Here is a 22,774-nt window from a genome sequence, read left to right as displayed (position 1 = left end):
CATATTTCTTTTTTAGCTGGACACGAACCATAATATTTGTCAACAGGATTTTTGCTTTGATGTTCGAAACAACATGTTGAGGAACACAAATATCACACCTCAACCCACATCAGCTTGCACCTTTACAAGATCAAATATGTCGACCCGTTTGCCGATATTTGACGTGACACCGCAAAAAATGTTTGTCTAGCAATCACTGTCTCATGTTATACTTCCATTTTACAATTACATTAGTACAATAAATATTACATAATTTACTAAGCATATACCTTTGAGTAGAGAGGTGAAATGGCAACAGATGACATGGAACACAATGACAGTGGACCAGTCTTTGATCAGACCCCAACTCCTCATGTCAGTATAATAACATACATCTTCTATAATGCACTTCATGGCATTAAACAAATTATTCTAATGTTCAAACACTTATTACTAGGTTGCATCTCAGGATGATACACTCAAAGGGACAACACTTTCTAGAACTGCTCCACTCCTTACAGAGCTTGACTGCGTTCGTTCTCTATGGGATCTACTCTGTTCCAAGGACATTGACCAAAGCAGGTACATGTTACACAAATTATGAAGACTGTATTTATTAGTTTGTTTGATGTATGTAATATGAATATATAACGATATTCTTCATACAGGGTTGTCATAGATTACGGTGAATACAGTGGAAACTGTCTCGATATTTATGAATCTTTCTCAGAGGGGAAGTGTCTTGAGAACGTGTTCGTGCAATGTTTCATTGAGTGTGTTCGTGATGATTCCAAAAATCATCATCGAACTATGACTTCTAACAGACTAATACTTGATGTCAATGTTGGGGTATGTTCTTCTTCACAATAATTGTAATTATTCTCTGAATATACTGACACACTCTCTATATTGTTTATAGGCTCTGCTAAATTTTGAAGAGCAGGAACGTCATAGTAAGAACCCTCAGCCGTTTGACCAAATGTGTTACAAAATTTCTTACATAACACACTGCCTTCGTTGGTAAATATGGATAAATGAAAATCGGTATGCCACAGTATCCTCTTTTACAGATTCATTAGTATCTTTCCTTTGCAAACACATATTCTTATTAATTGTACTTTTTACTCATAATGGAAGTGTAACAGCAACATGTAACTTATTTACATTTTTCATCAACAGATATTGGTACCTATGCTTAGTAGGGGACATTGGTCACTGTATGTAATCAACCTACAGAATCGGTGTATACACATTTTAGATTTGAATCTGTATGGTATAGAACTCGGTTGCACTACATGGAAGGACTACCATTATGACCCAATCTATTTAGGTGGAAGGAAATTCCCATGGGCTAGGGTTATAATGAGTAGGTTGAGCAAAGCTTTACAACATGTTTGCCCCAATGCATCCTTCCCCAAATTTGGTAACTTTCCAATGGATATGCCACCAAATTGTCAAATAATTAGAACAGGGTCAAACGACTGTGGCTTTTATGTAATGAGTTACATGAAGTATTATGATCACAATGCATGTGCTATCACTTCTTACACTAAACCAGTAAGTGACTATGCTAATGATTTAGGTTCATGTTGCCATCGTTGTACATGTTAGCTATATACGTTTATAATTAATGCTATGCTTTTATTGCAGGACAATTCTCGAGACCTACGTGCTGATGCCCTATATTATCTCACATTTCATCGCATGAACAAGGCGCTGCCGCTTACAATAGAGATCCAGATATTTATGTTTGCGCGCAAGTAGTTAACTATGTGTCAGAACTAAGTCATGGAGAGGGCCATGTATCATACTGTAGTATTTTGGTCAAGCATCTTAGTTAACAATGTTAGGAAGCTTCCTTACATGGGATGTTTAGAACAGTTGTTATGCTACTTTGTCTTAGGGTGTTATGCAGATACTTTTGTGAACATCAGTTGGTCGGATACTTTTGGTTAGGCTGCGATGATGCTTTTCTGTTTGTGAACATCAGATGTTCCGATACTTTAGTGGGCTTAAATATGATCTTTTAGATGTTATGACGTTCTTCTTTTGTGAACATCAGATCTGTTTATATGCTTATTGGTATGCCGACCATTTTCACACTCTTTGTTATTTGTTATTCACGATGCATATTGCTCATTCATCACATTTCTGGTCATGTAGTTTATCCATTATACTTTTATCATATCAGGTTGTATATGATGTTTTATTAGTACCAAATATGCAACATTAGTACAGAATATACGCTACTTTTTATAGACTTCAACAATCAACTATATATAAATCATTTGTGACACATGCAATGTTTATTGCAAAAAACAATATGTTCGTATCACATACAACATACTAATCACTGGGTGACTCACTGTTGTCGATATCAACTGCGTGTTTTTTTTATGTTGTTGTCTCATTCCAATGAGGAGCGTTACTTCCAACCTTGTTCCTAGATCCAGGAGGTCATCCTCTCTTACGTCCAGCAAGGCTAGCCAACCGTACTCTATTCTCCGCCAATGATAAACATGTCCTACTGTTGTGACCATCGGCAATACCACACTTCTGGCATTTCCTATTCATTTTCTTTGTACCTTTTGCGCCCAATTTAATAACCATTTGTTCACTCCCCTTGATTGTTCTTCCCTTGGGTTTTGAGTTATTTGGTCTTGCCAAGCTTATCGCATCCACTGCAAAATCCAGTTTCTGCAATTCAAAAGTATTGTTTTTTAGCACATAATATTATGCAGTCCCACATTGACTCTAATACCATTATTACCTTTCTGGCATGATCATTTTGTTCATGGCCACCACTCTCATTCATATCCGCATGATCCTGCAAATTAACCTGTACCCGCCAACACTTTTTAAAGCTCAAACATAAGCCAATAACACAAACCAATAAATCATTTGTATGTACAACCACAAATCATTATAGTTTTTAAAGTTATTACCTCTTCAAAGGAACGTATCGGTATAGGGATTTGAACATTGTCCACACCCCCTTAAAGTATATTAGGTACTTCTTGAATTTCCTAAAAAATTGGTTCAAAGCTCTTTATACATCAGTTACAATTCAACATACACAACAATATAATAAATATGCATCATATTTTACTATCAATATGTTGCCATTCCTTTCACCCAATTCACCATCTCTTTCAACGTCTCTATTGTCTTCATCATTGTCCTGATATTTTAGTGTTTTATACGTCATCAATGTATTAGGATGAATACTATGTTAACAATATTGATAGTAAAACATCACATACATGTATACCATCTCCCCACTAGTTCCACAAGTCTCCTCAACTCTTATATCTGTCTCCAAACGCGAAAGTACCTCAAGAAGCTCATCCATTACTGCTAGGGCTCTATCATTACCTGCCTTTGATAAACTAGCATGATGCACTACTTTCATTGCTTTTTTAGCAACATCTTCTGTCTATATGATTTTGTTTCTCCATCATTTCCCTTCAAATTCCTATCATCTCTTGAAAAAGGAACATCTTGCCTTGCTGAGTAGGTGTATCGTTGTAAAATGTATTCCTTAGGTATCCTTTCGATCTGAAGATGCATAAACACGCGTAATACATATACACAGAATAGCCCTATAAAAACAATAACGATCATAAGAATTTTTATATATGTTTTTCATATAAATGTATATAATTACTATTTCGTACTCCATACCTGTATGTTCCCAATGTTTGCATTCACACGTATACTTTCCGGATTCTTCATGAGCTGTCACTTTGAATTGGTGTTGTCCCCACACAATTTTCTTCGATCTTGTAGTATGTTGCACTACCCAATCATTTGCACCCCCCTTCTTGATCATGCATTATCTTGAACGCAGTTTCATATTTCAAAGACTCCTAGAATTTATTCATCACAACCCTTGTGTATGCTCTTGCAACCCTTATCTCAAACATATATAGCGTGTTTGTTTCCTTTTGACCCTGTTTTGTATATAATTCAGATTGTATGACACTTATATTAATATATAAATATACTTCATAACATTTTGTACTCACCATGCTTCCCACTGCTTCTTTTGACTCTTTCATCTTCCTACTGTGTAGAAGCTTCATCATTTGCTTGGCGAATTGATGTAGCAGAGTGTTTGCAACGACATGTGCACTTTTCACAAGCTTGTTCATGCTTTCGCTACGCTGTGTAGACAACATTAGCCCACAATAATCATTTCTGAATAAGACAGGCACCCAATCCTTACGTATTCCATACATCTTGTTGAGAGTAATGTTATCGTGCAGATGGAAATCTTCAGGCAGCATTGACCATGCAGTCTCGAACTCCAACTCAGTCAAAGGATGATGTATTATAGATTGGAACCTTGTCTTAAAGTCCATTTCCTCAAACCTTGCATACAACTCGTTTAGAAAAGGCATATACCTATTTTGCACATGTCATAGACACAACCGATGTATTGTGTGGGGGAAAACCCTCTCGAGTGCTACTGGCATTGCAGGATCTTGATCTGCATTCATAGATGTGAAAATTGTATGAACCTTATTCCATGTTACAAAAAAATAAAATCAAATTTAAAACATATTTTATGTATATACATTTCCTACATTATTATTAGTCGTACCTGTCAGCATCACTCGTGGCCCTTCGGTTCCCATGCATGTTTTGAAGGCATTGAATACCCATTCAAATGTTTCAAAAATTTCATCCCCCAATAATGCGAAGGCAAATATGGTGCACTGGAGGTGGTGGTTTGAACCAACAAACATACCTAGTGGTTTTTCATACATATTAGTCTTATGTGTTGTGTCAAATGTGACTGCGTCACCAAAATCCATGTAGTCCCCTTGTTGGCTTGCATGTGACCAAAATATGCTCAAAATCTTCCCCTCTTTATCCAATTGGAAGTCAGAGAAAAATTGTGGGTTATTCTTTTTGCATAATGCAAAAAAAGATAGTAGCTTAGCCACATCATTTGCATTTCTCTCTCGTTGCTTTGCCTTTTTCCTGTAATTATTGTCAATATTTAGCATTGGGCGAAATCAACATATATGCAAATTTCAATTCTGAATTAGAATCTAAAAATATTATAAACTTACAGGTTATACATGTCCTGTGCTGTTACAGGCATGCTCTCAAGACCACCGTGCATTTATGAAACATAATCCATAATGCAATGTTGTGGGATTCGACTCTCCTGCATTGAACTTATGAACTCCATGTATTCAGGATCATGCGTCTTGTTGCATTGTAATTGATTCTTTTCTGTATCCTTCTTGAAAAATTCATGATTATGATCCAAGTGCAACAGATCAACATGCACTGATATAACTATCTCTTTGGTATCATCATAAATTTTTTTAAGTTTCATACCGGCCTTGCATTGCGTTCGCTTCGAGCTGGTATTACGTACCTTTGTGTTCGATATTCCCCTTACTACACTCTTTCCTTCCATCGAGCAATTCAACCACTTACAATTTTTCTGTTCCCTATACTTTTTCAATGGGAAGCCAACTTCATATGCATACCTACTATAAAATTGGTATGCTTCATCCACACCACTGAATGTCATACCAACTTTAGGTACCAACCTCAGATCAATTGTAACTTCCTGTGCAAATAAATAAAATATATATGTATGTACAAATAACAATAACATGTACGTTGTATGGTGTCCAACTTAATTTTCCATCGTATGCACAATATAACATGTCAACCATCTAGCTACATAATATTACACTCGATTCAATTTTTCTATCGTCTGCAATCTAATCTACTCTAATGAAAATCCAAAACAGTTATAAAGTACTTACATGTCTCTGCAGAATCACTGGTATGTCCTGTTCATGCTCACCAATAGTTCGCATTGTAGTCAGCTACTGTCCTCCTTGATTTGTGTCCATCCTCGACGCATCTAATGTGTTGGGATCATCAACCCCCGGCGCCCTCAATGTTGCTGGTGGAGTAATTGCCCCTCCGGTAGTTTTTGTTTGCCTATGTGCATCTGCATCCGAGCCAAACTGGTTTCCTCCTGGTTGATCTTCCTGCACCATTGATACGATCTCCAAGCATGGATTTGATCGATGAACTGATGTCGGCGTTCTGTACTCTCTGATCGGCCTTTTACCCCATGGCGCCGCCATCTTCCAGCTTCGGTTACTTCCTTCTGCCAGTCGCACCCTAACACACGATTCTTACCGTCTAACTTTCCTGGAAACGTGGGATTCTTTCCTTTACCCATGCACATATCCATCATCGTGGGCATGAAATTCACAGCGAGTTTGTGTGTGTATCTGCTACATTATAGGATCGTGGGCGCGCTGATCGTGGGCGTAACAGCAATTTATGCAAGTTCGACGTAGGTCGTATGCTATCATAAACACTGTTTCGATCCACTTCCATATTACGCGGTTGACACGTCACCGGCCCACGTTCAGAATTATGTCCCACGCTCTGTTACGCAATATTTATTCAACATTTATACATGCATAAAAGCACCCCACCATTCGGGGAGTCCGGCTCGGCCCATTCCGATCCGGCTCGTTTACACAACCTGGCTGGGGCTCCCCCGCACCTATCGGAAGCCTAGGGCTCCCATTACCATCAGCCTATATATATATATATACAAAACACCACTGCAAAGTCACCCCCACAATTTAGAAAGTTTCGCTATTCTAGCGAAGGGAAGGTGTTTTTTCGGACCTTCGGCATAATGCCTTCGTTCATTTTGCACTCTAAGTTTGTTACAAGGAAACAAACTATACTGCGAGGGACTATTGTTGGGGGCCTTCGTCTCCCGAAAGTCCTCACAAACATGATTAACCATTGGTTATCGACATGTTGTCAAGTATTGCAGAAGCTTCGGCACCAGAACACCTTCCATGCGGAACGATGGATGGGCGACGAAGCTAGCTTCGTCATAATAACACAGGAAGACGATGTAAGAAGAAGGTGTCATCCTGAATGCTGAAAGCAAAGACAATGTTGTCCTTGTATTATTTGTAAATCCTATGTGTAATCGTTGTGGGTATAAATGTAATTTTGTACGAAACTATAGGATTCCCTATAAATAGGTGAATAGTGTCATCTATAAAGTATCTTTTGAAGGGTTGGATACTTGTCGTGTATAATCTGTTCTCTAGAGTACCTTCGTTCTAACTCACTCTGTAGTGCCGAAGGTACGATTGTAAATTTATTATACGAAAGAGGAGAAATGTGATATTAATATGTTTGAGATGAGTTACTATGTTTGAACTCTCTTACATTCTTTACATATTTATTTATTTATGTAACTGAATCCTGATTTACTCGGTTAAGTCTTAACCTTCGTCTCTGAAGGAGTTATCCCAAAGGGATGACTGCTTGGGTACAAAGGTTGATTATCTTCTTAACATTGTGTTGCCTTGCTTTTGATTGTACATAGCAATTGACAACAAGTGACCAATAGAGAGCCGCGGGCCTTCTCCACGTGCAAGTGGTGCTCCACTTTTGGCTCCTCTCGTTCGCTCCCTGCCGTTTCCACTATCCAGCTTCCGACTGAAACGGCGCGGGCCTCGTTCCCTCCGTTACACGGTGGTGGTCGTGACACAAACTCAGTTGTCATGGTCTCGCAAGATTCTCACCCCACTCGGTACAATTACAACGGCTCACGCAAGAACCGAGGGGTTGTGTGGTTTTTCAAAACTCACTCGACTAACTAGGATTCACCTAGAGAAAACACATAAGTGGTCTAACTAACCTAAGCACTTCACAAAGCACCTACACTAATCATCGAGTGATTCTATTAAGCACTTGGGTGTTTGAGCACTTGAAAATGTCTATAACATGTGTTGGTAAGTTTATTGGGCTCCCACTTCTTCAAATGGTCGGTTGGGTGAAATATATATAGGTCCCAACTCAAATATAGCCATTGGAGAAAAGCAGTTGCTCTCCGCGGCACACCGGTCAGTCCGATGGTAGGCACTAGACAGTCCGGTTGATGCGTCACGATGCCCGATCTTCACGACGTAGGATCAATCTTCAGATAACTAGGTTCAAAGAAGCCAAGATAACTTGCTGCAAGCAGCGATAAATAGTGCAACCTGACAAATAAAACTCGAAGCCAACCACTGTCTTTAACTGGCAGCCTGAATCGAGGATTCGCCCAACCACACTCTCAAAGAACCAACCAACACAGCCTACAATCAATCGAGGAGACCTCGAAGGGAGTAGGAGCACCAATTGGGAGCGGATGAAGCCGCCGCTTCTGCAATCCCGCGAAGGAATTCACAAGAGCAAAGGGGTAGAGATCACTCTCAATATTTGTTAGCACACAGCTGAACAAAGGGGTTCTGTTTTAGATTATCATAAGCTGCCTTACATCATAGACATAGGGGGTATTTATACTAGTAACAACCAGCCTTAGTGAGGTATAAACATGAAACAAAACTATTTTCACGTGCTAATGTAAAGGAGCCTCTTCGAGAGATCTGCAGAGCTGATTTCCATGTGACTGTTTGACTTCTGCGCAGCCTTCAGTATTTTGACAATAACTTCTTCTAGGAATCTTCAAATGACGTGGGACTGGATGCATTGGAAAGCTAACTTGATAAGCTTTCTCACCATATATAGAATGCTTAATGAAACTTCGTAGAATGATGCAGTTTATTACGAAAACTTGGTCATCAAGCAGACTGTTGACCTTCTGACCAGTCAGCACTAAAATAGGTCGGCTGCCTTTCTAGTAGATTTGATTAAGTCGGCTTTAGAAGCATTGGAAACTAGACTTCAAGAGCTTTCCAATAAGTACTTATGGGCCTTCATAGCTTTTGGGAATCAAAAGATATGACTGTTTCTTCTGGACGGTTCTGTTGCGCTGGACTGACTCGGACATAGCTCTTCTTGTTGCCTCGTCCTTGATATGTTTTGTCCTTCCTCTTTGGTGAACCTAAGTAATATCAACATACACGACTTAGGTAGCATAAAGTTTGTTGGGGACTTGTTCTCAAATGCTATGAATTAAGAACAAGGCAACATAAAGTGTTAAATGTTAAGTGTCCTTCGTCCAACGAAGGATTATTCCTTTGGGGATTAATGGACCTTGGACGAAGGTTGATGACAATACGATTACGAAGATTAAATCTTCGTAATTGTAGTTTAATAGATTGTATAAAATAACATAAAGTATAGAGTATTAAAGGTGAACGAATCATAAACAAATCACATTGCATTTACTCAGTATATTTAATTATTGAATACAGTTATACCTCTGCCTTGGCAAAGATTGGTTTCCGAATGATGCAATTGCAGATACAGGAATCCGTGAACAGTAAAGGAATACTGTTCACTATTTATAGGCACAGGGCGCAGCCTGTGAGAGATTACAAGTATGTCCCTTATGAAAGTTTACAACATTGACTCAGACCTTTATGGACTAAAAGGTCATTCTATCTTTAAGTCGGTTTGTGACACCGAAGCTTCATGAAGAGGAACCTTCGACCATCTTACACAAACAGCTTCAGCCGAAGGTTGCTTCTTCCTAAAAGACCTTCGGCGACGAAGCACAGGCCCAACAGTAGCCCCTTTCGCGGTGCTAGATCGTTTTTCGTAACGAGCTTGATCCGTGAAAAAAGTCTCTTGAGCTTCGGAGCGTCGAAGGTCTAAAAAACACCTTCCCTGAGCTCGTTGTCGAGAAACGATTCAATTTCTTAGCGTGTAGCGGCCCCGTCTTTTAGAGTTACTGTTCGGTCTCTGCGGTCCACCGCGCAGCGAGTGCGAGCGGGTGTCCGCCTGGTGTAAAAATCCTGGCGCTTCGCCTTCTTACCTGCAGCACTATATAAAGAGACGAGTAGGTGTGAAGTTACCACAACATTCATTGCTATTTGCACTGTTTTGCTGCCAAAAATTTTAACCGTCGCCGAAGCTTGTCTGTCGGAATCGAACGAAGCTCCAGTTTGATACCTGCTTCGGAGAAAGAAAGTATTAACGTTCCACAAGTTCATAATTGAATGGCCATAGTGCGTTCTACTGCCAGGGTTGAACGTGAGGGGGACGAGACTGAAGCTTCGGAGACTGTTCCCATCTCTGAAGCTATGCAACGATCCGGGCTGGTGACTTCTGAAAAAATCCCTCATGATGACGCAGAACAAACAGATCAAACAATCGCTGAAGCAGAAGAAGAAGATATGGAGGAAACTGATTCTGAAGATGATTATCGTATTGCCATGCCAAGCAAACCCAGCCACTTGGACTTCGGGAAATCTACTGTTTCGAAAGCTGATCTGTCCAAGATGGTGAAATCGGGCTTTTTTACTGAAAATCAGAAGAAGCTATTGCGCTTCGGGGGAGAAGAGACTACCCCAAAGCCGGAGAAGGATGAAATTGTTATTTTCAAAAGCTTTCTAAAAGCTGGATTAAGGTTCCCCCTGCATGGGATTATTGCAGAGGTACTGAAGAGGTTCGGTATTTATTTTCACCAGCTGACCCCCAACGCTATTGTTAGACTTATTGTTTATATCTGGGCACTCCGAAGCCAAGCAGTGGAACCATTTGCGGACAGCTTTTGCCGGGTTCACGAGTTGCATTATCAAACGAAGGCTAGAAGGGATGGACTGCATGACAATTTTGGTTGTTATAACTTCGCCTATCGAAAAACTACTAAGTTTCCTGTAATTAGCTACCGAAGCAAATGGGCAGCAGGATGGAAATCTGAGTGGTTTTATGTCAAAGTTGATGACGATAAGGAAAAGCTTGTACAAAGTCCACTTGAATTAATCTTCGGAGAAACCCGACCTCGCTGCAACATGACACCCGAAGGTCCAACACAACAAGCAATGAGTGAATTCAGAATTATTGCAGAGCATATCAGCACAAGGGACTTGGTTCAAGAGTTCTTAGCTTTCAAAGTTTTTCCCAGTTTAAAAGAATGGGAAATGCCGAAGCTACAAGGGGAGATGAAAGAAGGTGAACTTGTACGTTTACCTTACTACTTCAAGTTTAAGAAATACTTTAAAGCACCTTGCCAAGAGTGGTTGGAAACGATTGAAGCGATGTGCAATGAAATACTTGGCAATTATTCTAAAAAAGAAGATCAGTTGATGACCGCAGCCTTCGGCACCCGTCCGAAGCGAAGGCTAAATCGAGTGTTGGACGCCTTGGGCTTTGATTACCCTGATTATGAAAACCTGAACAAAGGTGCTGGGGGCCAAAAAAGAAAAAGGATAACTGAGGCCATGAATGAAGAAAAAGAACCAGTAAAGAAGAAAATTCCGAAGAAGAGGAAAGCTTCTTCTCCGAAGCAACAAATATCCGAAGCAGAAGAAACCCCCGCATCACCTTCTGCAGCTGTCATTGAGGAAATTCTGAAGGTAATGACTGAATCCTTACCTGCGAAGCTAAGTCCACTGGACCCTCAACTGACAAAGTTTTTTCAGAAGGACAAGGAGCCCGAAAAATCGAAGAAAACAAACAAGGCAAAGAAACAAAGAATTATTACCGTGACTGAGGTAATTGACAAGACGCCGCCAAGAGCTTCAGCCCAGAAAACACCAGCGGTCGCAGAGGAGACAGATATTGAAATTGCACCTTCGGAGGCAGCAATTGCCGAAGCTGCTTCAGCTGAAGGTTTGAACCTGGAGAGCACAATTGAACACATTGACCAAATACTGCTAGACATGGCTGCGGAAGAAGCTACCACCGCCGCCGAAGAGGCCGTGACCGCAGCGTCGGGGAAAGGAAAAGAAATTGCTGATGAAGCTTCAGAGAACGAAACCTTCATGTTTCAGAATTTAGTTGGAGAACAACTATCAAAAGCTGAAATAGAAGAGCTTAGAGAATATGCCAAATCCTGTGGATACAAACCTGGGGCACTCCTCTTCGGAGGCGTTGATGATGAGAAATTAGATTGTATTCGAGATCAAACAGGAGCCAAAATTATCAGTACTCTGTCCAAAAGTATCGGCTTCTCGAAGCTAGAAACAGACATCAGCCGCTATCGACGACAACATGTCGTTGGTAGTTTATTTTATTCCAACTTCAAGGTGAACTACTTGTCCCTTAACTTTTATTGTTTAGAATAATAAAAACATGTCTGACGAAGGTTGTGTTCGTGTAGAGTATGCTGTTGAGCAAAGCCTTGCAAATGCAGCAAGATTTTGAAGATAAGAAACACGAAGTTATAATTGAAAATTTGGAAAGCAAAATAAAGGAACAATCAGATGCTTTCGAGAAAAAGAACTTTGAGCTCCAGGCAGCCGAAGGTTTGTTGGCGGAAGCTGAAGCAAAAATAACAGAACTGAACACGAAGCTTCTCCGCCAGTCTGAGCAGTTCGAACAAGAAAAACAAGATCTTAATACAAAACTTGAAGCCGAAGCTCAGCAAAATTCAGATTTGAGAAAACTACTGACAAGTCTTCAAGAAAAATGCTTGGAATTTAGCAACAACTGCATTCAACGATTAAGAAAGATTTTTTACTCAGTTGGAGCCAGCAGTGAAAAATTCACCCCCACAGCTGAAGATCTACCGAAAACCTTCGAACATATTGAGTGGGAGATTGACGAGCTCGACGAAGTCATAGCTGGGCATGGTGACTTCTGTGCCTGGGTGGCTTCTCGAGGCACTGCTGCGGCTTTCCTGAAGGCTGGCTGTGATCATGGGAAGATTGTCAATAGGCCAAATTTCACTTTATCACCATCAATCCTGGATGACATCCCTGATCTCGCCCGAAGTATCTCGAATCGATTTGTAAAAATGATATGGACAAAAGGTGGGCGAGAGAAGGCTGGAAACGAAGCTCGTAGCCACCTTGATCCAGTAAGAAACCATACCTTGTGCTTACCTTTTCCTGTAAACTTGATTTTGACTTACAACGATCTTATTCATGTAGGATGATGAAGCCGAAGCTGATGATCAAAAATGACGCCGAAGCCGAAGCTCCTTGGAGATTTAGATAGTAGACTGTAGACAGTACTTGAGAAACTTTTGGGATAACTTTTGTAAATGTAACTAAAACTTGTCTTTATTGAATTCTGTTCACACCTTGTTATATATCCTTATCCTTCCATTGATGTATGAAAAATGCTTTGGTGTGGGCGAAATTTTCTTTTTGAGCCGAAGGCGAAAAAACACCTTCCCTTCTTTTCGTACGCAACGAAGCATAGAAAACAACATTTTCCTTTCTTTTTTGTGCACGAAGCTCTTTTTTCCCTTTCTTTTTTCTCTTTTTGCCGAAGCAACCATTTATGCCATGAAGATGATTATCCTACATATGCCTAGATGAATGTTTATGAATGCAAATGCTATGATGTAATGTGATGTGCAAATGAATGGCCAAACACGTATCCAAAGCCATATTCATAGCCATTATTTTCTTAAAAACAATCACACCTCAGCTCTGCATTCCCTTAGGAACGACTTTGGAGCTTCTTCGCCTTTACTTTTGGCGGAATCAGCGTTGACTTTTCGCTGTAAGCTCTGCATTCCCTTAGGAACGACTTTGGAGCTTCTTCGCCTTTACTTTTGGCGGAATCAGCGTTGACTTTTCGCTGTAAGCTCTGCATTCCCTTAGGAACGACTTTGGAGCTTCTTCGCCTTTACTTTTGGCGGAATCAGCGTTGACTTTTCGCTGTAAGCTCTGCATTCCCTTAGGAACGACTTTGGAGCTTCTTCGCCTTTACTTTTGGCACTCGATGGTGCGTTCTCAGCTTTTACATTTACATTCCTTGGGGGATTTTACTCTTATAGAACTAAAAAAGGAAATTACATATGCTGGCCCCATTAAAAACCTTTCTCCCCCTTTGGAAAGGAAAAGGGTGCCATGAAAGAAAAAATAAAAAATATGAAAGATTACATCGAGTTATACATAATATCGCCGAAGCTCATCCGCATTCCAAGACCTAGGAATGTCATTGCCGTCCATATCCTTCAATCTGTATGAACCGGGTCTTGACGAAGATGCTACTAAGAAAGGTCCGTCCCATTTCAACTGCAATTTGCCCACTGTTTCTGGGTTGGCCACTCTCCGAAGCACCAAGTGCCCTGGCTCAATATTTTTTAGCCGAACCTTTCTATCCCGCCATTTGACTGTTTCGGCTTGATATTTATTGATATTCTCCACGGCTTGTAGTCTGATCCCTTCTAAAGCATCTTTTTCTATAGAATAAATAGCTTCGGAATCTGATTCTGCCGAAGCTAATATCCTTATTGATCCGGTTTTAGCTTCCTCCGGAGTTATTGCTTCGTCACCGAATAACAACTTAAATGGAGTAAAACCTGTAGATCTTGATGTTGTTGTGTTGTGGCCCCACACCACTTTGGTTAACTGATCTGGCCATTTTCCCCTGGGTTGGTTGAAGATTAACTTCATTATTCCTGTCATTATAATGCCGTTGGCTCTTTCAACGAGTCCATTTGACTCCGGGTGCCTAACTGATGCAAAATGGATCTTCGTACCAATTTGGTCGCAGAAATCCCTGAAAGCTTCGGAGTCAAACTGTGTCCCATTATCCACAGTGATAGCCTTTGGCACCCCGAAACGACAAACAATATTCTGCCAGAAAAACTTTTGGACGGTGGCCGAAGTTATTGTGGCTAAAGGCTTCGCCTCAATCCATTTAGAAAAATATTCCACAGCTACTACAACATATCTCAGGTTCCCTTGAGCCGGTGGTAACGGACCTAACAAGTCAAGGCCCCACCTTTGCAATGGCCAAGTGGGTTGTATGAGCTGTGTTAAGGACGAAGGTTGTTTTTGATCTTTTGCACATTTCTGACAACCTTCGCACTTTTGAACCAATTCTGCTGCATCCGAAGCTGCCTTCGGCCAATAAAACCCTTGGCGGAAAATTTTTCCAAGTAACGGCCTAGATCCGATATGAGATCCACAGAGGCCTGCATGTATTTCTTTCATTAACTCTATACCTTCGGCTCTGGATAGACATTTGAGTAACGGAGCACAAACTCCATGCTTGTACAATTCCCCTTCTATTATGACATATGGACGAGCTCTTGCCTCTATCCTTTTGTTATAAGCTTCGTCATCTGAAAGGAATTTACCCTGAAGGTAAGAGATGATCTCGGTTCTCCAATCTTCGCTAAAAACAGGAGATATATTAAGGACTGCTCTTTCAAGAAGTTCCACCGAAGGTGCTTTTATTGTTTCGAAGAACACATCCGAAGGTAAAGGCAGCCCCTGTGCTGCTAACTTAGCTAGCAAATCAGCATGCTCATTTTGTCCTCGAGGGATATTTTTGACAGAAAACCCTTCGAAGGAAGCTTCAACTCTTCGAACCATATCCAGATATTTTTCAAGCTTTGGATCCTTAGCCTTGCAACTCTTGTCAATATGACCCGAAACAACCTAGGAATCAGTTTTAAGTATGGCCCTTCTGATTCCCATTGCCTTTAACTTCCGAAGACCTAGAATCAATGCTTCGTACTCAGCAATGTTATTTGTGCAACTAAAATCAAGCTTTGCCGCATAACAAGTTTTGACTTTGGAAGGAGAAACCAACACAGCAGCCGCTCCTGCTCCGAAGGTTCCCCAAGATCCATCACAAAACACTGTCCAGGCTTCGTTGTCTTTATTCGTTTCCTCCTCCTGAGCCCCTGGCGTCCAATCAGCAATGAAGTCTGCCAACGCCTGGGACTGAATCGAAGATCTATGAACATATTCAATACAAAATTCATTGAGCTCTGCAGCCCATTTTCCAATCCTTCCCGTAGCTTCTCGGTTCCTCATAATATCCTTCAGAGGTTGTGAAGACGGAACAATTATGTTGTAAGCTTGGAAATAGTGCCGAAGCTTCCTGGAGGCCATTAAGACAGCATATAGTACCTTCTCCAACTCTGTATAATTTTTCTTTGATAAACTAAGAACCTCGGAAACAAAATATATTGGGGCCTGCCTCTTGACTTGACCATCAAGCTTCTCCTGGACAAGCGCTGCACTTACCGCTGAGTGCGAAGCTGCCACATATAATAATAAAGGAGCCCCTGGCATTGGTGGAGTCAATGTTGTTAGATCTATCAAATACTGTTTCAGTTCTTCGAAAGCCTTCTGCTGGATTGGTCCCCATTGAAAGACTTCGGCTGACTTCAGCACTTCGAAGAATGGTAAGTTTCTCTCTGCTGATCTGGATATGAATCTATTGAGAGATGCCAATCTTCCTGTCAATCTTTGAGCCCCCTTCTTTGTAGTTGGTGGCTCCATCCGAAGTATAGCTTCAATTTTACTTGGATTAGCTTCAATTCCCTTTGTTGAAACCAAGCATCCAAGAAATTTCCCCTTCTTCACTCCGAAGACGCATTTTTCTGGGTTTAACTTTAAGCCAGCTTGCCTGAAACTGGCGAAGGTCTCCTGCAGATCAGCAATATGATTCTCCTGTTTCGTGCTTTTTACAATGATGTCAACAACATAAGTTAGCACATTTCTGCCTATTTGAGATTGGAGCACCTTCGCAGTCATTCGGCTGAAACTTCCTCCAGCGTTTTTGAGCCCCTCAGGCATCCGAAGATAGCAATATGTGCCACTTGGAGTTATGAAGCTAGTCTTCGGCTCATCTTCCTTCTTCATCCAAATTTGGTGATAGCCTGAATAACAGTCTAACAGGCTCATGAGCTCTGTAGAAGCTGCTGCATCAACTAAAGAGTCTATCCTTGGTAGTGGGAATTCGTCCTTCGGGCAAGCCTTGTTAAGATCTGTAAAATCGATGCACATTCGCCACTTGCCATTGGCCTTTTTTACCATAACGGTATTAGCTAGCCATTCTGGGTACTTTACTTCTCTGATGACTCCTGCACTGAGGAGTCTTTTGACTTCGTTACGAGCACCTTCGGCCTTATCATCTGACATTTTCCGAAGCCTCTGTTTTCTGGCTCTGAAGGATGGATCAACATTAAGCGAATGTTCAATAACATCCCTATTTACTCCGCAGAGATCATTAGCTGACCATGCAAAAACATCTTTGTTGTTGAACAAAAACCTTATCAAGGTTTTCTCCTGCTCTTCGGATAATTGAGAGCCTAACAGCACCTTCTGCTCTGCTATGTCCACACATAAGAGCATAGGCTTCGGCTGATCTGCTGAAGCTGCTTTCTCCCTTCTGAACTTGTACTGTTCACAAGCTTCAGCTCCATCTATGTTATGGATTGCTTTTGAGTCAGTCCAATTACCTTCGGCCTTTCTGGCAGCTTCCTGACTTCCATGTATAGCGATGGGTCCTTGATCCGAAGGTATCTTCATGCAAAGATAGGCAGGATGAAGAATTGCTTCGAAAGCATTGAGGGTACCACGACCAATAATTGCATTGTAAGGGTATTCCATATCAACAATGTCAAACACAACTTGCTCTGTTCTAGTGTTGTTGATGAACCCGAAGGTTACTGACATGGTGATCTTGCCCAATGCTACAATCTGTCTCCCTCCGAAGCCACAGAGAGGATGTGTAGCATCATGAATCTTATCTTCTGGCTCTTGCATTTGTCTGAAGGCCTTAGCAAATATGATATCCGCTGCACTGCCTGTATCAACCAAAACATTGTGGACCAGAAATCCTTTGATAACACAAGAGATAACCATGGCATTGTTGTGTGGGTAATCTTTGAGCTGAAGGTCCTCTTGAGAGAAGGTAATAGGAATGTGAGACCATCTTGACTTGATGAAGGGTCCTTGCACCCCAACATGCTGTACCCTTCTCTGTGCTTCCTTCTTTTGTTTCTTGTTAGCTGGCTCTGAGGACGAGCCACCTGTGATCGGGAGCACCAGCTTCGGGTCCGAAGCAGCTCCAGCCTGGTCGTTGAACGAAGCCATCAGCTCAAAAAGTGGAAGTGAGTTCACCGGAGGTGGGCGCCAATGTTGGGGACTTGTTCTCAAATGCTATGAATTAAGAACAAGGCAACATAAAGTGTTAAATGTTAAGTGTCCTTCGTCCAACGAAGGATTATTCCTTTGGGGATTAATGGACCTTGGACGAAGGTTGATGACAATACGATTACGAAGATTAAATCTTCGTAATTGTAGTTTAATAGATTGTATAAAATAACATAAAGTATAGAGTATTAAAGGTGAACGAATCATAAACAAATCACATTGCATTTACTCAGTATATTTAATTATTGAATACAGTTATACCTCTGCCTTGGCAAAGATTGGTTTCCGAATGATGCAATTGCAGATACAGGAATCCGTGAACAGTAAAGGAATACTGTTCACTATTTATAGGCACAGGGCGCAGCCTGTGAGAGATTACAAGTATGTCCCTTATGAAAGTTTACAACATTGACTCAGACCTTTATGGACTAAAAGGTCATTCTATCTTTAAGTCGGTTTGTGACACCGAAGCTTCATGAAGAGGAACCTTCGACCATCTTACACAAACAGCTTCAGCCGAAGGTTGCTTCTTCCTAAAAGACCTTCGGCGACGAAGCACAGGCCCAACAAAGTTCTCATTAGTATTTAATTGAAATTCATAAAGTAGTGCGTGCACCTCTTGCTGTAGCTTCTTAGCTCGGCTACGTGTAATTGGTCCATCAAAGACATGGGTTGGTGATGATGTTGGTTGTTTTTGAGTTGATGTAGTATGACTTGGGGGTTGTAACATGTTGCTTAATGGCGTGGTCATATCATCCTCCTTCCCTTGAAAAGGAGTCGTCCTCGACTCTGAAGTGTCTTCGCTTGTATTAGGTAAGAGGTCAGCAACATTGAACGTGTTGCTCACGCCATAGCTTGGTGGAAGATCTATCTTGTATGCATTATCATTGATCTTGGCAAGAACACGAAATGGACCATCCCCTCGTGACATCAATTTGGATTTGCGCTGATCAGGAAAACGCTCCTTGCGCAAGTGAATCCAAACCAAGTCCCCCGGCTCAAATAACACTTTCTTCCTATGCTTGTTCATACTTGCAGCCTTGCGCACTGCTTTGAGCTCAATTGCTTCCTTGGTCTTCTCATGTATATTTTTTATATATGCAGCACGCTTGGAAGCTTCCATATTGGTTCTTTCCTGCAATGGAAGGGGCAACAAATCTATGGGAGCCATAGGTTTGAACCCATATACAATTTCGAAGGGGCAAAAATTAGTTGTAGAATGTACTGCCCTGTTATAAGCAAACTCCACGTGTGGCAAACATTCCTCCCAATCCTTCAAGTTCTTCTTTACCATTGTTCGCAGCAGCATTGACAATGTACGATTCACCACTTCAGTTTGGCCATCAGTTTGGGGGTGGCATGTGGTGGAGATCAAAAGTTTAGTCCCAAGCTTTTCCCACAATGTCTTCCAAAAATAGCTCACAAACTTCACATCATGGTCAGATACGATGGTCTTGGGCACTCCATGTAGTCTCACGATTTCTCTGAAAAACAAAATAGCAACATGTGAAGCATCGTCGCTCTTGTTGCATGGAATAAAATGAGCCATTTTTGAAAATCTATCAACCACAACAAAAATAGAATCTCTCTTTTTTCGAGTCATCGGCAGTCCTAAAACAAAATCCATGCTTATGTCTTCCCAAGGAATTTTAGGAGCGGGTAAAGGAGTATATAAACCATGAGGGTTCAATTTTGACTTAGCTTTGTGACAGGTGACATAACGCTCCACAAATCTGATGACGTCTCTCCTCATCTTGGGCCAATAGAAATGATCACTGAGCATTTCATAAGTCTTCTTTTGTCCAAAATGACCTGTTAGACCTCCTCCATGTGACTCCTGCAATAAAAGCAATCTAACCGAAGAATTTAGTACACAAAGTTTGTTAGCTCTAAACAAAAATCCATCATGTATATGATATTTTTCCCAACCTTTTCCATCTTTACAATGATTGTATGGTTCTGAAAATTCAGGATCATCATTATACATTACTTTCAAATTTTCAAGACCCAAAACTTTTACCTCTAGTTGATTCAACAACACATTCCTTCGAGACAAGGCATCAACGACCACATTGTCCCTACCTTTCTTATATTTCACAATGTATGGAAATGTTTCGATAAACTCAACCCATTTGGCATGGCGACGGTTCAGTTTGGCTTGCCCTTTCAAATACTTCAAAGCTTCATGATCGGAATGAATAACAAACTCTTTTGGCCATAAGTAGTGCTGCCATGTTTCAAGTGCTCGGACCAAAGCATACAATTCTTTGTCATACACAGAATAATTTAATTGAGCACCTCCCAATTTTTCACTAAAATATGCTATAGGTTTTCCTTGTTGCATTAAAACTCCTCCTATCCCAATCCCACTAGCATCACATTCTACTTCAAAAGTTTTAGTGAAATCAGGAAGAATAAGTACAGGTGCTTCAGTTAAACGTTTCTTCAATTCTTGAAAAGCATCTTCTTGTGAGTTTCCCCATTTAAATTCAACACCTTTCTTTGTCAATTCATTTAAAGGAGAAGCGATGGTACTGAAATCTCGCACAAATCTTCTATAAAAACCAGCAAGACCATGAAAACTTCTTACATGACTTACATTCGTTGGAGCTGGCCAATCCTTGATGGCTTTCACCTTGGATTCATCCACCTCTATTCCTTTTGCTAAAACAACAAAGCCAAGAAACACAACATGGTCAGTGCAAAAACTGCACTTCTCAAGATTAGCAAATAATTTCTCCTTTCTAAGCTCATCTAAAACTTGTCGAATGTGTTTCACATGTTCATCAAAAGACTTGTTGTAAATTAGAATATCATCGAAGTAGACAACAACAAATTTTCCAATGAAAGTTCTTAAGACATGGTTCATTAATCTCATAAAAGTACTAGGAGCATTAGTCAACCCAAAGGGCATTACTAACCATTCATACAACCCAAATTTTGTTTTAAATGCAGTCTTCCATTCATCTCCAGTTTTCATTCTTATTTGATGGTATCCACTTCTCAAATCAATTTTAGTAAAAATTGTGGAACCACTTAATTCATCAAGCATATCATCTAGCCGTGGAATAGGATGGCGATAGTGAACGGTAATATTATTTATAGCTCTACAATCAACACACATCCTCCAAGATCCATCTTTCTTAGGTACTAAAATCACAAGAACAACACAAGGGCTTAAGCTTTCACGAACAAAACCTTTATCAAGAAGTTCTTGCACTTGCCTTTGTATTTCCTTAGTTTCTTCAGGATTGGTTCGATATGGTGGACGGTTAGGAAGCGCAACCCCTGGAATAAGATCGATTTGATGCTCAATCCCTCGAATTGGAGGTAGTCCAGCCGGTGTTTCTTGTGGAAACACGTCTTCAAAGTCCTGCAAAAGATCAGCCACAACACTAGGAAGAGATGTTATGTCGTTAGGAGAAATCAAAACATCTTTGTTCACAAGTACAAAGAGTACTTGATATGGGTTGTTCCTCACTTCTCTTAGCTCAGATTTTGTGGCTAGCATAACTAGATGTTCTCCCTCTTCCTTCCTTTTATCTCTTGAATTTGGCTTGTAGCACTCGCTCACCGAATTATGGATGGCACTCAATTTCTTTTGCTCTTCTCCTCCTTTACTTGTTGTACTAATTTCAGTTTTCTTTTGTAAATGTTCAGCCATGATTTGTTGAGGGGTCATAGGCTTGAGTACAAACTTCCTCCCTTTCAGATCTAGCGTGTATTGATTTGTTCTTCCATAATGCCGAGAATATCGGTCATATTGCCAAGGTCTTCCTAGCAGCATATGACACACAGACATGGGTGCAACATCGCACTCCACTGTGTCAACATACTCTCCAATCTTGAACGGAACTTTCACCTTATAACCAATCTTGATATCTCCCGATTCATTCAACCATTGGACATGATATGGATGAGGGTGTCGCTGCAACTTCAAACCAAGCTTTTCAACCATCTCACGACTTGCAAGATTATGGCAGCTCCCTCCATCAATGATCACCTTTACTACTTTGTCTTGCACTTTTGCTCGCGTTTGAAAAAGATTATGTCGTTGTCCAATTTCAGTTTCTTTCATTTGAACACTCAAGATTTGTGTAACCACAAGAGTAGTACCATGCTCAAATTCACATCTCGTATGTTCTTCAGATTTATTAATGTCATCTTCATTTCCTGCTTCAGCTTCCTCTTCACTAGCTGATGTATATTCTCCATCATCAGTCACAAGGATCACACAATTATTTGGACACTCCTTTATGACATGACCACGACCTCCACACTTGAAGCACTGAATACCACTACTCTTGGTTGTTGAACCCACTGATGTTGAAGTGGATACTGCTGGTTTATAACTCATGTTTGGAGCAGCACCGTTCTTTCCACTAGAACTGCCTTGAATATTGGATCGCAAGCCTCCAGTTGAAACTTTTGTTGCTGAGGATGCAGCAGTAAACCTTGAGATCAATTTGCTTCCTCCAGTCATGGTTCGTGCACCATATGACAAGGGCTTGCTGCTCTTAGCATCTTGTTGCAGCTGGCGTTCAGCTTTGGTGGCTTGATGTACCAAATCAATAAGACTTTGGTACGGCTGAAACTCAACAATACGCTGAATGTTGCGGTGTAACCCAGCCATGAAACGTGCAATGGTTTGCTCTTTGTCTTCATACACATTGGCTCTAATCATGGCCTTCTCCATCTCCTTATAATACTCCTCAACAGAGAAACTTCCTTGCCTCAGATTCTGCAATTTATCAAAAAGATCACGCCGATAATGCCTCGGTACAAAACGAATTTTCATTTCTCGCTTCATCTCTTGCCAAGTAATAATAGGGTCCTCTCCATCTTCTTCACGATCACGAAGAAGTTGCTCCCACCAAATCAGAGCATATCCTTCAAACTCAAGAGATGCCATTGCAAGTTTCTTCTCCTCTGAATAATTATGTAGGCGGAAGATTTTCTCCACCTTC

Source organism: Zea mays, chromosome 5 (assembly GCF_902167145.1).
Source record: "Zea mays cultivar B73 chromosome 5, Zm-B73-REFERENCE-NAM-5.0, whole genome shotgun sequence".
Lineage (NCBI taxonomy): Eukaryota > Viridiplantae > Streptophyta > Magnoliopsida > Poales > Poaceae > Zea > Zea mays.
Note: the sequence above shows the minus strand (reverse complement) of the source record.